The following is a 16,396-nucleotide window of genomic DNA, read 5'->3' on the forward strand; positions in this document are numbered from 1 at the left end:
TGTACTTGTCAAAGGAATAAAGAAAATAATTTTTATTATTATTATTGTGACTTATTAAAGCCAAGCAGTCACGAGTTCATGGGGGAATCCGAGCAATGGTTGTGCTTCTCAAGAAGAAGATCACATGGGAACAGATACAATCAGACTTGAGATTCAAGGTATTAAGGTGCATTGGGTCCATTTGTAATGGACTAAATAAATAATTTTGATGTGTATCATTTTACTATAGTCACCATGATGCTTGTCACTAATAGGCAAATGCTATTGGATTGCGTGCTTTGAGCAGCAGCAGGGAGAGGAGGAAGGGAGGAATTTGGTGGGAAATAGATAAGGATGTCATCCAGAAGATAAAGGCAGAGTTATTGGTGTCATCAGTGCCAAAGGAGTATCAGAATTAATGCACGGGAGGAGGGCCTCATTTGTCCCCACTGCAATGGAGGATTTGTCGAGGAAACAGAGAGACCAACACCAAATGTTGTGTACCACCCATATACATCTGGGAGAGGGTAGGGGAAGGAGCAAGGGGGATTGCGATTCTAGCCATGGAAAGTTGGACCAGGTCTTGTCGAGGGTCATTCTACAACTCTTACAGCTGATCATGCCATCACCCAAATTATGCAATCCCTTTCTGTTTTCTTCCAACATGGGAATGGTGATGAAAACACCAACAATAGTAATACCAATGATGAGGAGCAGAGAGGGAGAGGAGGAAGGGTACAAATTTGGATGGATCTTGGTGGGTTCAATCATACGATGTTTACTCATGGTCAAATGATGTAGAATTTGATGGGTCTGGGTGGGGGGAATGTGGAATTCTTTGTTGATGACAACACAAGGGTGCATCCAACCAAATTACCTGGTAACTTTGGGGATGATTTCCTTGGGCTTGGTTTGGATCAGCTTATACAACAACTAGCAGAAAATGACCCCAACAGGTATGGTACACCCCCCGCCTCCAAAGTTTCCATAGGAACAATGCCCATCATTAAAATTACACAAGACCTTCTTGCTACTGATTCTACATAGTGTGCAGTATGCAAGGATGAATTTGAAGTGGGCACTAAAGTAAGACAAATGCCTTATAAACACATGTACCATTCTGTTTGCATTATTTTTTGGTTTGAACAATATAATTCTTGTCTAGTTTGTGGATATGAGATGCCCACAGATGACGTGGAGTATGAGCTGGCTCGCTCCTGTGGGAAAAGCTCTAGTTTGGTTTAGAATTATGGTGACATATCAGATGGGCAAGGTGGAAATACTGATGGGTTTTCTTCACGGGGTATTTTGGGAACATCAAATAATGGAAATAATGAATATTTTGGGCTTAAAATGAGCTCTGGTAATACCATGGTCGGTACTAGTAGTATTGCCCCAAATCAATGAGAATTTCCTAGTGGTGTTGTTGTTGTTATATTTCCTACCCATGAAGAAACTAATGTCAATGGTAGTGGTAGATAAGCTGGAACTTCAAGATATCTCTTGTGGGGCCATTCATGGCTTCCTTTTAAACAACTCAACAAGCTCAAGCTGAAACAAGCTCCAATCCTGCAAACAGTGGAGAGACTGTTTCTAGTAGACCAGACGAGGGAAATGATGTTCAAGGGAACAACTTAGCTGCTGCGAGGGTAGAGGATGATGGTGATACTCTTATGTCCAAAGCAAGAGAGGGAGACTTGGACTTATGGTTTCTAAATTATATAGTTGCCCCATATAACAATTTTTTTACATTTAGAGGGAGCTCCTGCCACAACCCACTCTTCCATACTTTGTTGCTGAAGATATTTCCCTAATATTATATCTCTCCATAAGCCTTGAGAATTAAAAGCCCTGCATAGATTAAAATAGAGGAGGGCTAGATTAAACTGCTTTGTGTCCCTTAATCCCTAGCCACCCAAATATTGAGGGCAAGAAAGCATTTCAAGCTTGATGAGGTGATATTTTTTCCTTGGGCCAGATCCCTCCCACAAGAACTTGGCAATGATAGCGTTGATTGTGTGAATGATTGCTGATGGGAGAAGAAATAAGTGCATCCAATACACATAAATTCCTTGAAGCACAGATTTTATCAAGATCATCCTGCCCTCGAGGATTGACCATCATTGTTCCCAAATAGAAATAATTTTATGGATTTTTGTAATCATAAATTCCCAGTCCAGCAGTCTATAACAACTAGGTTTGAGAAAGCATCCCAAATATTTGAAGCCTGAAGACAAAGGGATTGACTTAATCCCAAATAGAGCTTCTATTTGTTGGTTAGTCGATACATCCATCTCAACTGATATCAACTTAGATTTTTCCTTATTGATAATAAGACTTGAGGCTCTATCAAAATTAGAAAGAATCTAGTATATAATTTCCCATTCTAAAAATTTGGCCGCACCAAAGCAAAGGACATTGTCTATGAAGAAAAGATGAGTTGAGGTGGCTATGGAAGAGACCCTACAACAGATCGTAGAAAAAAATTCATATCTCAAAGGACCCAGAAGAATGAATGGTTCCATCAATTCATAGCTCATAAAACATAAAGCCAGAGATACTATCTAACCTCCACTTGGACAGGCCATCAACCTCCATGATTTTTTCTCTGTACACATGGAGGAAAGATAAATCAGAGAAAGAAGAATGGAGGGCATCAATATTAGCCATCCAGTGATGTAGCAAAGGAACATCTAGAGCACTCCTCCCCTACAACCAGTCAGTGACAGTTTTGGCATCTCCAACAATCCTAATGGATTCAATGGCTAGCCAAACAACACTTTGAAGTAAACCCCATAGTGCCACAATATCGACCCTATAGTTAGTGCCATCACCCCCATACCAATAGAATCGAAAAACCGTACTGGGAAAAAGCTCAATGAGATATCCGCAACCACATCATCCCCCAATAGAAGCCCAATCGAAAATTATAGTAGGAAGAGTGTCCCCAGATCCAAAAGTAAAACAACCCTTTGAGGAGAGCTAGGAACCCAAGGGCCTATCTCAAGAAAGTAACAAACAATTATAGCGCCGATAGAATAACAATCATGGTGCATGTCCTCAAATATTGTAGCATTTCTAGACTGCCATATCCCCCAAATAACATACATGGGGAGCGCCCTATATGGTCTTAGATTCAAGGACCAAAACATAAGACACTGAATAATGGAAGACCAATTCAAACCAACCCTAAGCTTTAGTAATCTTACCACATTGTCCCATATGGCCTTGGGAAAGGGACACTCCATAAATAATTGAACAATGTCTTCGATGGCAGAATGGAACAAATGGCATCTACTCGGACCTTTAAGGCTCCTTTTCATCAAATTCTCCTAGGTCAAGATGCGGTTAAAAAGGGTCAACTAGGAGAAACATTTGATCTTCAAGGGTGCATCCCATTTCCACATAAGCACAATCCATTCATCAAAGGAACCAGGGGATGGAGAACTAGAAATGAATGCATAAATTTCTTTGACTTCTATGTTTCCTCTAGCAACTCGGCCACCCCATCAAAGAAAATCAGGCCTATCATTTAATGATATCCCTACCTCAATAAGATTGAGTCTATAAGACTCCCATTCAAGATCTAGTTCTGCATTTAGTCCCAACTCCTAAGAATGTGGCCATGTATGAAAGGGGTAGTCTATGGAAGTTTGCTTCATTAAGTCAACAAGAAGTCTAAACCCCAATTGGTGTAATGCCAAGATAATTTGTGGCGGTAATATATGATCCCCATTCATTCCCTTCATTGCATCCAACCCAAGTTGTATCTTTGCCCCATTTTGTTCCTTCCATTTCAAATTTGCACAAAGCCAAATCTTAGCAGCCATCAAGCTGTCCCATATAATATTTTTTTACATTTAGAGGGACCTCCCGCAACAACTCACTCTTCCATAATTTTTTGATGAATATATTTCCCCAATATTATATCTCTCCATAAGCCCTGAGCATTAAAATCCCTCCACGTATACAACAGAGGAGGGCTAGATTAAACTGCTTTGTGTCCCTTAATCCCTAGCCACCTGAATCTTGAGGGTAAGAAAGCATTCCAAGCTTGATGAGGTGATATTTTTTCACTAGGCTAGACCCCTCCCACAAGAACCTGGAAATGATAGCATTGATTTTGTGAATGATCGCTGATGGGAGAATAAATAAGTGCATCCAATACACATAAATTCCTTGAAGCATAGATTTTATCAAGATCACCCCGCCCCTAAGGGTCAACCATCAATGTTCCCAAATAGAAAGCATTTTCTGTATTTTTGTGATCAGGCATTCCCAGTCTAGTGGTCTGTAACAACTAGGTTTGAGAAAGCATCCCAAGTATTTGAAGCCCGAAGACAAAGGGATTGACTTAATCCAAAATAGAGCTTCTCTTTGTTGGCCAGTCGTTACATCCATCTCATCCGATATCAACTTATATTTTTCCTTATTGATAACGGGACAGGAGGCTCTACCAAATTTAGAAACAATATGATATATAATTTCCCATTCTGAAAATTTGGCCGCACCAAAACAAAGGAGATCATCTACGAATAAAAGATGAGTTGAGGTGGTTGTGGAATAGACTCTACAACCAGTAATGTCCCTAGTTGATTTTTCTATCCTCAAGCTTCGAATGAGCGAATCCATGACTAAAATAAAAAAGGAGCTGGGAGAGAGCACATCCTTGCCTCAGGCCCCTAGAAATTTTGAAGAAATCAGAGGGGTAACCATTAACTAGGACCGCCATAGATGCCAAAGTCACACATGCCATTATCCATCTAACCTGACGATGTGGAAAGCCAATCTTGTGAAGGATCAGACGAAGAAAATCCCAGTCTACCTGATCATATGCCCTCAGTAGATCTATTTTCATGAGGCAAGTTTTTTATTTGTTTGATTTAATCAAATGTATGCTTTCTAATGCAATTTCAAATGCATCTTGTATTCTCCTATCAGGAAGAAAGCCAAATTTCTCTGGGCATATATGAAGAGAAAGAATATTTTTAACATTGTTAGCTACAATTTCATAAACCAATTTATAAACAGAGTTACAAAGGAAATAAGTTTAAAGTTAGAGAAACAAGTAGATTTTGATTTATTAGGAGTCAATGTAAGGAAATTTTTGTTGATGGCTCCTGCAATGCGACCAAATACCCGAGATTCTTCAACCACCTGCAATAGTTCTACTCCCACAAGGTCAAAATAGGATAAGTAGAGCTCAACTGGACAACCATCAAGGCCCATAATTTTTCCTTTGGCTATCTCTTTGAGTGTATGGATAAGCTTCTTTTCAAAATCTGAACAATCCATGCACTTGATTTTATCCTCATTAACAAAATGGGAAAGAGGTTTGCCAAATCTACTTATCCATAAAGTTATCCTCCTCCTATTCGGTGAATTGTCTGCTGAAAAACCTATGTGCTTATTCCATAATATCCTTGAGAGAATGTATCAATATACCCTCAGAGTTCCTAATATTCCAAATATTATTAGCAACCCTTCATTTAGAAGCAACCCTGTGGAAGAATTTAGAATTTTTATCCCCTCCTTTGATCCAAGCGGCCCTGCTCTTAAGATGCCACTCCTCCTCTTGGGCCAAAAGAATTTTATTATTCCTTTGAACTAGATCATTAACTAGATTTAAATGGGATTCTAAGAAAATAACCAATGGGTGATGGGTCCATATAAGCAGTGATATCAACCTCAATCTTCCTAAGTTCCAGCGTTTTCTCCTCCTTGCGCTTTTGGATCTAGGCCTTGATAATTCCTTTAGGTCTCTTCAGTTTGTAGATAAAGGTATCCATTTTTGAATAGAAGGCATGACAAAGAGGTTGAGACCATGAATGAACAACCAATTCCTTGAAATTTGGCTCATCGATCCAATGGTGGTTAAATTTAAAAGGAAGTTCTCCCTGCTTCTCAACACCCTTCCATTAGATCATAATTGAATGGTGATCAGAGGTTTCAGAAAAATAAAATAAAAATATAAGGCCTCTAGATTGACTAGTTTCATTGTCAAGGAAGAATGCACTAGGAACCAATCAAGCCTTTTGGCTATACCATCATCTCCATACCGCCTGTTACTCCAGGACGGGCACAAGGGTTGTGGAACAAGGTCCAAGAGAATTTTATGATAAAAGAGGTTCTTAAAGTATCAATCCAAGGGTTCCACCCTAGCTTTCTTTCCCCAACATTCATGGTCCTCAGAGTAAGGTTCAAATCCCCAGCTACTACAAGATGTCACAGGTCTAAGATACCATTCCCATCAAGTCTGTCCTAGAACGCTTTTTTGTTAATGTAAGGCCCATAAATATTCATAATTCGAATTCTTTGACTTATTCCTTGGTAGTATCCTAATAAAATCATGCCAAACTCTGTCTTATATGCTTTGAAAGAAGGCCAACAAAGGATTGTTATTTTACCATTATATTGTCCCCATATTATTTGTTAGACAAGTTAAGAATATCCAAACTGCAAACAACAATGAAACCTCTAAACTTTCCAAAGTATAAGTTATGTTAATTGTTAGGATTTTGTGGATGTACATAATGTAAAAAGTATAAGTTGTGCAAAATAATTGAAAATTAATTTATTTTATTGAAGAAACATCTTTAAAGGAAAGAGTGGAAATAGGGTGAGTTAATATATAGATGAAGGGCATGATATGCCTTGAATGGTAGAAATAACAACAATCCTATAGGTTAGCATGGGATTGATGCATGAGTACAATGCAAACTGATGACCAGATGTTTTCTCCTACATTATCCAAATTTTGTGGTGAGAGCTTGGAAAGAGCACCATTGCAGTTGGCTAAGGAGCCCTTTGCATCATGTATTGTAGTATGCATAAATTCCCCACATATATTTGTTGTAGTCATAAAACAACACTTTGTCTGTTGTTTTAGTACTTTTCCTGCAATACATTCTACAACAATCTTCTTTAGAGTGGATACACAGATATTCAAACTCTTTAGGCACTTGAATTTCCCCTTGGTTCAAGACTTTTCAAATTTCAAAGGAGGAATGAAAGGTTGTGCTAGTGTCACTAGCAGTATCCTCTTGTCTGCAGTATCTGAAAGCAAGCCCACATGTAGGTTCCTTTCTTCTAGATATTAACAACACTATGACACGCAAGGGGTTCCTTCATTTCAACAATAATGGATCACCTTTGACAAGAAAGTACCAAGGTATTGGTGTTGTTAGTATTTAATTTGTTTCATTGTTATATTTGGGAAATGATTTTCTGAACTTTTAGGTAAGCTAATAACTAAGTAAGGCCTGCTATTCATTTTTGTTCTGTCGGATCCTGCCTGTCTCTGGAGTTTTAAATATATAGTTTAGAAATTGGTGTTCATATCGTTTTAACTCAAGTGAAATAAAGAAGGTAAGTGAAATGATTTTCTTGGGAATTGAGTAATTTTTTCCTTTGAATTATGGACAATGGATTATTTTAGCAAACATTCTCATTCCTTTGTTTTCTTTGTAGCAATGAAGTCTGCAGTGATCATGGAGGTTCCTTCCCTCCTGCCTATAATATCTATTTCTGGACAAGTCTTGTTTAGTATCATTTGTTTGTTTGATTATTGGAAATGTGTTATGCCATGACATAGAAAATTTCTAGTTATTGGTGTTTCACCTGCAGGTATGCCTCGATATTTGGTTCCCTACCCTCCTATGGTGCATCCCACTTTTCCTCCATGTCCACCAGGAACCATGGGTGTGATGCCCCTTCCATGACTTCCAATTCCATGGGTTTGTGTAGTGACCATAGTTCTAAAGTTTCCTCCAGCCACAGGTTCAAATCCTGCTTCAAAGGGTGCCATACCACTTATACCTCCCACTGAGAAACAATAAACAACAGTGCACATTTGCATGCCTATTGAACTATATTTATCACCATGGTCTTACAGTGCCCATTAGTGCATTTCACCTTTGTTTTGAATTAGAGGGGAGGTAAATTTATTTTCAATTTACCTTCATTTATTTGAAAAAGTTGGTTATTATAGCTTTCTAGATAGTGAAGGATGAAGCAAGTCTTATGGAGATTGGTTACATATAGGCTTTGTCAGGATACTAGGAATTGGTATTACAGGAATGAGCATGCAGTACTGTTGAGGGCCCTAAAATCGGGTCAACAACAAGGGGGATACCCACCCGGTCTGGAACTTGGTTGGCGGCTCCTTGCCCGTTTGGTGTAGCGGGTCCGACTGGGGATAATGGGACCAGCTTCCCAATCTAAAGGATGTGTGTGTGTGTGTGTAGATTTTGATGATGCTAATATAGAGGTAATTTTAAGCTAATTTAATTCTAAACTCTAAACTGACTCTATGCTACTGTAATCTAACAAAAACAACACATCTAATCTATACTAACCCGGGGTAGAATTCTTCTATTATGTGATCTAAAAAGATTTCATACAATAACTGGTAATAAAGATCATTCAGCTATCATAAGAATATAAATCAATTAAGATAAACCATTCTGCATAAGAAGTTAGGAAAAACAGTTGTGAACAGCATATCACATAATCAATTATTCATATGTCAAGCACAAACAAATGACTCCACCGTACAAAAGTGCCAAATGGTAACCCACACATTCATACATTAACATATAAACAACTCAGCTGTATATCACTCTAAGAATATGAGCAGAAATTAATCAAGAGATAAAAGTACCATTTATGACTGATTTCACTCACAAACTTCAAGCAATAACGGTTTATCTCTACTTACTTCTAACATCTACTAAGAGTACAGAAGTGCAACATCAGTAGCAGACATTAAAATGAAAACATAAATAAATCTCGATCCATCCATTCATCAAAAACCCCCTCCGAGGGTGCAAAAGTGCATGTTCCGAGGACAAGTTTTTTGACAAATTTCCGGACCCTTCTCCAAATGCCATGAGAAGGGTTAAATACTATTATCTAACTAATCTTAATTACACAAATTTAGGAAACGGCTTCAAATGACCGCCCTTTTACTAAAACAAATTTATTTCTAAAAATTGAATCTAATTTCTAACCGTTTCTATATCTGCTCCTTAGTGCTGTAAGCAATGCAAGGTTCGCTTGGAAAGAGTCGGCTGGTTGTATTTTCCTTTTGTTCGAGCGATAAAAGTAGAAATAACAAAAGCTGGCACCTCTTTCTGACAAACTAGAAGATATTTTTGAAAATCTTCCTCTGGCTGGGTGTATTTGCTGTGTGTATACTTAGTATAACCAAGATTTCTTTCAAACTGATTGTGTTGTTGCTATTTCGGTTTCTGGCCGTGCGAATGACTCAATGAGTTAGGGATTTCGTTGCCTGAACAATCTTCCGTATTGAAAATTGCTTCCGTTCTTTGTTCCAGGCTTTTCTGGAGCATCCTCCCTCTTTAGTTTCTTTCTTTTTGCTTTACCCAGTCTGAGCTTCAGGATCTTTTTCAAACATGCTGCTTTTGCGCGCCTTTGACTCTGAGTCTTGGATAGTCTATTTTCATCAGTGTCTGTTGAGTGATACTCTGGAATCTGTGGCCCTGCTGCATGCGGCATCCATTTGCGAAGGCATCTCTTCTCTGTTCTTCTAGTATTGGCGCTTTCCCCTTTTCCTTAGATGTTTCTTACATATAGATTTATATTAGTTGCTGCCTTATAGTTTACGCAAAGGAAAAGAGAATTGACGAAAAGATTGACATGAAAGCTTTAAGTTCTAATGAATGCATAATCATGACACTCATAATGACTTGACTCTTTGAAAAACGCAACACGATCATCCTTGGATACTCAGGCGTTCGATCATTAATTTCCCTTAAGGTGCGCGCTCAATTTTGGGTTTACAGATCATGCCGAGGAAACTTTGCGATGAGTAGTTTCTGCGATTCGCATCGCAGCATCGAGGATTGCGATGTCGAGAAGTGTCATCGCAGCAATTGATAGTCTCATCCATCGCAGATCGCAGATCGCAGTTTGTAAGATCGCAGATCGCAAGATCGCATTTTTCATTTGATCATTGTGCGCTGCTTATGCGACGTTGCGATGTGCGACGTCGCATATCGGCCGTCGGCAATTCCTTAGGTTTTCTTTTAAGGGCGCTTTCAAAATATGCGATACGATGAATTTTGCATCGCTTCTTTGCAGCTTATTTATGCGTATAGGAAAACGCTTCACTCTCTCTTTGCGATGCGATATAGCTTTTAGGGAGTTAAATACAAAAATTTTGATAAAAATATTTTTGGGATTTTTTGTTAAGGGTCCCCCTTTGCTTGATTTTATTGCTAATACCAAACAAAGAGGGGGGTTGTTGGTGACCACAACAATGGCGATTCACTGTGAAGGACCAGTTATCTCTGCTTTTCTATTGACATTTCCACTTCCGAAACAGAAAAATTTTCATATGTCTAAATTTTGTTATGGACAAATAGAGTAGATTACCCCTTATCCTGTTAATGATACTTTGTCTCAACCTTTCTTTTATTCCAATTGTCTGCTTCCTTAGGCTTAATTCTTGTATTCACACCAGACATTACTCGGTCCCTTTTTAAAGATAAAATAAGGTCTTCTCTGCGTACTGGCTTTAAAATATGCTCATTTGTCGTAGGTAGAGCCTCTGCTGCCCGCAAGTGTCCATAGCCTCGACAGGGTTACCATGTTATCCAGCAATGATCCTTTTTCCTGCTTGAGGTTATTTACAACATTTCAGAGAAAAATCCTTTTCGACACTTTTTCTTTTTTTTATTCTCTAAAGAACAATGTCTTGGTTTGGTGGCCAAATTATGACACAGTCATTCACTTGATTTACACTTTTGCTGAACAAGCTGGCTCGTGATGAGACCCCTTGTCTTTTGATTGCAACAATCTTGAGTCGTTGCCCTGTTTTGATAGACAGTATTGGCAAAGTCAGCAAGTTATAATATTTGTGATCATGATAAGCCGGCTCGTGATGAGACCTCTTATTCTTTGAGATATATTGTTTTCTCGGATTGTTTCTCTGAATGCTGCAGTTTCCTTTAGCAGGGAGGAAGTCATTGTTTTTCCTTAAGAAAGCTCTGGACGACAATAATAGAGTTTGAAAACAACAGCTTTACAGAGAATATTTATTTTATTATTGATGATACCTTTCATTGTGCTGACATAAAACAATTTTTTACCAAAGGTTGTTTTCATCGAAGTTTTTTGAGAGGTTGAAACTAATATCGTATTCAGGTTAAAGTTAACTCTATTTGTCAATAATAAAAATCAATTTTTTCAAAAAGTTTTGCTATTTGTACAAGTGAAATCAAAATCTGATAGAGAGTTGGTGTGCTCTTTCATGAATCCTTTTTGATGATCATTTACAACCGGTTTTATTTATAAGAAAGAGAAAAACAAAATAATAAAAAAAACTAAAACTATCCTACAAAAATAGAAGAATGATCTTCTATGGAAAATACATTTTAAGAATCTGTCCATTCACAGGCAAAGAATATCTTCTACCTGCCAAATCCTGCAACACAAACGTCGATGGGCCTATGACTTCTACAATCTGAAAAGGACCAAGCCACAGCTTCTGAAATTTCGTATGTTTACCCTTTTCTTCATGAGCCTTATCCCATTTCAAAACTAAATCTCCCATCTGAAAGTTCTTTCTGGTTATGATGCTTGAGTCAAAAGAGGATTTTATTAGTGGTGGTGAGCATGGGTTTTCTTAGCTTGTTCTCGTCGTTCTTCTAGTTTGATTATCTCCATTTGTCTCAATTGTAAGGAGGACATAGATACTTCATCGATGTGTTGTACTAAAGACAAAGAGGGAATGACTAAGTGAGTTGGAAGAACCACTTCTTTCCCATAAACTAAATTAAAGGGAGAAGTGCCGATTGAAGCTTTCTTCATAATTCTATCCACCCATAAAGCATTTACCAGCGCTTTGTGCCAATTCTTTTGGTTTTGGTCAACTGTTCTTTTAATAATCCTGATTAGGTTTTTGTTTGTTGATTCAGCCAACCCATTACCTTGCGGATAGTAATTGGCAGAATATTTCAGTTTGAACCCTCTTTTAAGTGCAAACTCAGTCATTGTATTTCCAGAAAAGTATGATGCATTATCAAACATTAAGGCCGTTGGCAATCCAAACCTAGTGATGATAAATTGATCTATGAATTCAATAATATTTTCAGAATTAACTGTCTTGAGAGGAACTGCTTCTACCCATTTAGTAAAATAATCTGTTGCCGTGAGGATATACCTATGCTGCTTAGAAGAGTGAGGAACGATCTCACCTATTATGTCCAAGCCCCATTGGCTGAATGGTTGCTCGATGATAACCGGCTGTAGTGGCATGGACGATTTCTTTTGTTTCCCTGCAGCCGTCTGGCAGATTTGGAATTTCCTTACGTAATTGTATGAGTCTTTGAACAACATGGGCCAATAATATCTTGCACGTAAGATATTATGCGCAGTAGCTTCTGCAGCATAGTGTCCACCTGCTGGTCCATCGTGGAGTTCCTGCAAAACCTTTTCGGCTTCAGTTTTCTCAAGACACCTAAGAAGTACAGAATCGTAATTCCTTTTAAACAGAACATCATTTATGAGCTGGTATTGTTTAGCTTTCAATCTCAGAGCTCTTTTCTTGGTGTGATCCAGGTGTGATGGAGCATACCCGTTCTTAAGATAATAAATGGTGTCCAGATATAATGATTCTGCGTCGTTTAGGCTTACCTCATATGTATGTACCTCTTCAGATGAGTTCTCAGGCATTTGCGATGCTCCAGCTAACATCTTGCAGAAGCCTTGACCTCTTACGATGTTTGCTGGCTTGATCTCAAGATCGTATTCTTGTAAAGTGGTAATCCAATTTGCTCTCTTTTCGCCCACATCCTTCTGTACCAGAAGGTTTCTTACCGCTGGAAACGGCACTACGACTTTGGTATGGGCTTTAAGTAAGAAAGGTCTGAAATATTTGATCGCTTTGAAAATAGCATATGCCTGTTTCTCCACGTCTGAATAATTGAGCTCAGCACCTTGTAAGTTCGAGCTAAAGAATGCGATTGGAGCTTCCGTCTTTTCTTGATTTACTTGAGTTAAAATCGCGGCATAAGATTTCTCTGAGGCAAAAGTGTATAAGATAAAAGATTCTGAAAAATTTGGGTAGCTAAAGATGGAGCGTTAATGATAGTTTGTTTGATCAAGTTGAATGCTTCATGCTCATCTTGACCCCATTTAAAATTTGAATTCTTTTTTATCATATTTTGTAAAGGAGAAATAATACGTGAAAAATCTGGGACAAACCTTGTCACAAAATTGATTTGTCCAAGGAAAGATTGCATGACCTTTTTGTTATGGGGCATGGATATTTCGAAAATTTCTTTGATTCTGTCAGGTTCAATGTGAATACCAGATTTCGACACTATGAATCCTAGCAATTTCCCTTCACTTAATGCGAAAAAAGATTTCTTTGGGTTAAGTGAAATCCCATACCTTAAACATCTTTGAAAGATTTGTTTCAAGTCTTTGAGATGGTCGCTTCGTTTCTTGGAGTACACTGTTATATCATCCAGGTAAATCACTACCGATTTATTGACTAAACCTTTAAACGCGATGTCCATGGCTCTTTGAAAGGTAGCGTCGGCATTGATCAGACCAAATGGCATCTTTCGATATGCGTATGTGCCCCATTTGATTCGGAACGTGGTTTTCAACTGATCATCGGGATGTACCAGCACTTGATTGTATCCTGAAAATCCATCCAGGAAAGACATTAATATTGAGCCCGCTACTGCCTGTAGTATTTGCTCCATAGGTGGGAGGGGAAAATTGTCTTTCTGACAGGGTTTGTTGAGATTCCGGAAATCAATACAGATTCTAATATCTCCGTTTTCTTTCTAACGGGTACCATATTGGATACCCATTTGGAATGTCTGACGGGGAAGATTATTCTGGCTCTCAACAACTTATTTAGCTCAGTCTTTATCTGATTTTCTAAGTTGGGGTGGATTTTTCTGAGCTTCTGCTGGACAGGTTTTTCATTGTCAATCATAGGGATAGTGTGTTGAATGATAGAAGTGTTGTATGTTTTCAGCTCATCGTAATTCCATGCAAAAACGTTTTTGTATTGTCTCAGAAGACGGATATATGCTGATTTTTCTTCAGGAGCTAGGCCGTGGCCTAGATTAACGTTTTGTGGCTTCTGATCGGTTCCTAGGTTCACTAATTCATAATTCAGAGTTGAACTGTAGAGTTTAGAATTGGCAGACCTTTTAAACCGACTTTTTAAATCATATAAATCTTCTAACTTAACCACCGATTTAGGTATAGCATTAACAGTGCTATTTTGTTGTATTTGGTGATCATGATGGTCTTCGTCAATTATTTGATTTGAGTAGGATCCTTCAGAAGTGAGGAAATTTACAATGTCAGGATCGTCGTTGAATACTCTCCAGTTGGTGATGTTGTCAGGGATGGATGGTCTAAAGATTAATTCTATTGAGAACCTATCTGGACTAAAATCTTCAGAGGGAATAAGTCTAGAGGCTACGTTAGCTAACAGGTCTGCGCTCGCATTTTGGAGTCTTGGGATTGACGAAATATTGAATGCTATGAAATGTGAAGTCAGATCTTGTACTAAAGATTGATAGTGCTTTAAATGACTTGACAGGCAATGTATGGTGTTACGTACCTGTTTGACGACAATTTCAGAATCTCCAAAGACTTGAAGATACCTAACATTCAACCCGATTGCTTTGTATAGGCCTTGCACCAAGGCTTCGTACTCCGCTGTATTGTTCGTGCAATCGAACTCAAGTCTGCATGTAAGCATGATCTTGTTTCCGTCTAGGCTAATCAGAAAGCATCCTGCTCCTGCTCCCTCGTTAGATTTAGAGCCATCAAAATATAATTTCCAAAACAAAGATGTATTTACAGGGTTATCTAAAAATTTAAAACACTTTGAATCATCAGTTTGGGAAAAATTTTCAACTTGGGATAAAACTGAATTTTCTAAGTAAGGTGAGGTGTGAGCATTGAAATTGCCGAGGAAAGAATCTACCGAGTAATTGCCTATGATACTGTTGTTGTATGCTATTGCTTCATTCTCTCCTTCCAATTCTGTCACTATGTACTTTTGGTGCAACTCTCGTTCAACCTTTATTGGATTCGGTTTACCATTGTAGGGTAACCACATGTGCGACCATTCGGTTAAGAAATATCCGTGGAGTTTTTCGGACCAATCCCTGCTAAGAATTAAACCATAGAATTCAGGGATATCAACTACTAGAATGTCGATAACCTGGCATACTTTCGGGTTAGACGACAATCTTATGGTCACCTGGTTAAGTTCACCAATCACTTCGACTTGAGATCGATCAAGTTGAACTATGCGCACTGCGGATTTTTGTGGCTGAACATTCAATTTGGCACATATTGATCTAGGTAAAATATTCGTTGAAGCACCAGAATCAACCAAGCAATTGTGCACGTTTTTATTGAAAATTTCATAAGTGAGAAGAAAAGGAGGAGTATGGGATCTTGATCTTCCTCCAATCAAGGCAATGTCATTTGGATCAATATTATTGATCATGTTGGTTGGAGGTCTTCCCATGTTGTGGGAAGCTACAGCTGTGGGTAAAGATGTAGTAGGCACGGCATGTAATTCTTTCATCATTATTTTCTGTTGATGTTTCAATTTGCTCAATTCGTAAAGAGTGATATTAGCCCTAGTCTTTTTCATGTCATCGATAATATTATACTCCATTTCATCTGACACTATCAGTGTTCTTGATGGAGGTGCTTGATCTGATTGGACTGGGCTAAATTGGGTTGCTCTAGCAGTTGTTTTCTTTGTTGCGACCTTATCTTTTGTTGCAGGGCTTGTGCCCTTCTGTTTAGGGGTAGTTTGGGGAGGATCAAATTGATTTTTGCTTCGTGTGCTAACCGGAAATGCTTCTTGATCTTCTTCTTGTGGGAGGATGAAATCCCACATTCCTTGTAGTTCCACAACTTCTTCATCATCGGTTTGCCCTTCAGTGGCATTCTCTTCTTCTTCTTCTTCTTCTTCTTCAGATTCAACGTTTGAGACAGCATTGGGTGGTTTCACCTCCATGGGAGGATTTCTTTTAAAAGATCTGTAGGGATTTTTTGAAGAAGTTTCTGCTACTTGTTTTCTTATGTCAATCATCTCATTGGACATGGCCTTTAACACTTTTTGTAATCATTCCATATCGAAAGGATCTCTCGGTTGTTTCTTCTTGGTGTCTTCTTTGAAAGAGATTTTCTTAGATTTGCGTTCTTCTATTGCAGATCTCTTTTCTAGGGCAACTACGCGTTTCTCTACTGCTAACGCCTCTGTCAAGTTTTCAACTAAGGTCGTCTTGTTTGCCCTATCTACGAAGATAGCCAAGTTTGATGGTAAGGCCGTGATGTACCATTCACATCTTACTTCCTCGCTGGGTTGAGAAGCATCGGGAATTTTGTTGAGGAT

General features: G+C 38.5%; 1 long non-coding RNA gene and 1 pseudogene across 3 annotated transcripts in view; both read left to right on the forward strand.

The window, feature by feature from the left end:
- LOC149142327 (uncharacterized) overlaps positions 1-16,396 on the forward strand; it is a 38,079-nt gene that overhangs the window by 2,857 nt on the left and 18,826 nt on the right. The window lies entirely within an intron of this gene.
- On the forward strand, positions 334-1,793 carry LOC149142328 (E3 ubiquitin-protein ligase RING1-like; annotated as a pseudogene).

The sequence above is a fragment of the Pinus tabuliformis genome, chromosome X, assembly GCF_031772625.1.
Source record: "Pinus tabuliformis cultivar Carrire ecotype Pingquan chromosome X, CPIR1, whole genome shotgun sequence".
NCBI classification, from domain to species: domain Eukaryota; kingdom Viridiplantae; phylum Streptophyta; class Pinopsida; order Pinales; family Pinaceae; genus Pinus; species Pinus tabuliformis.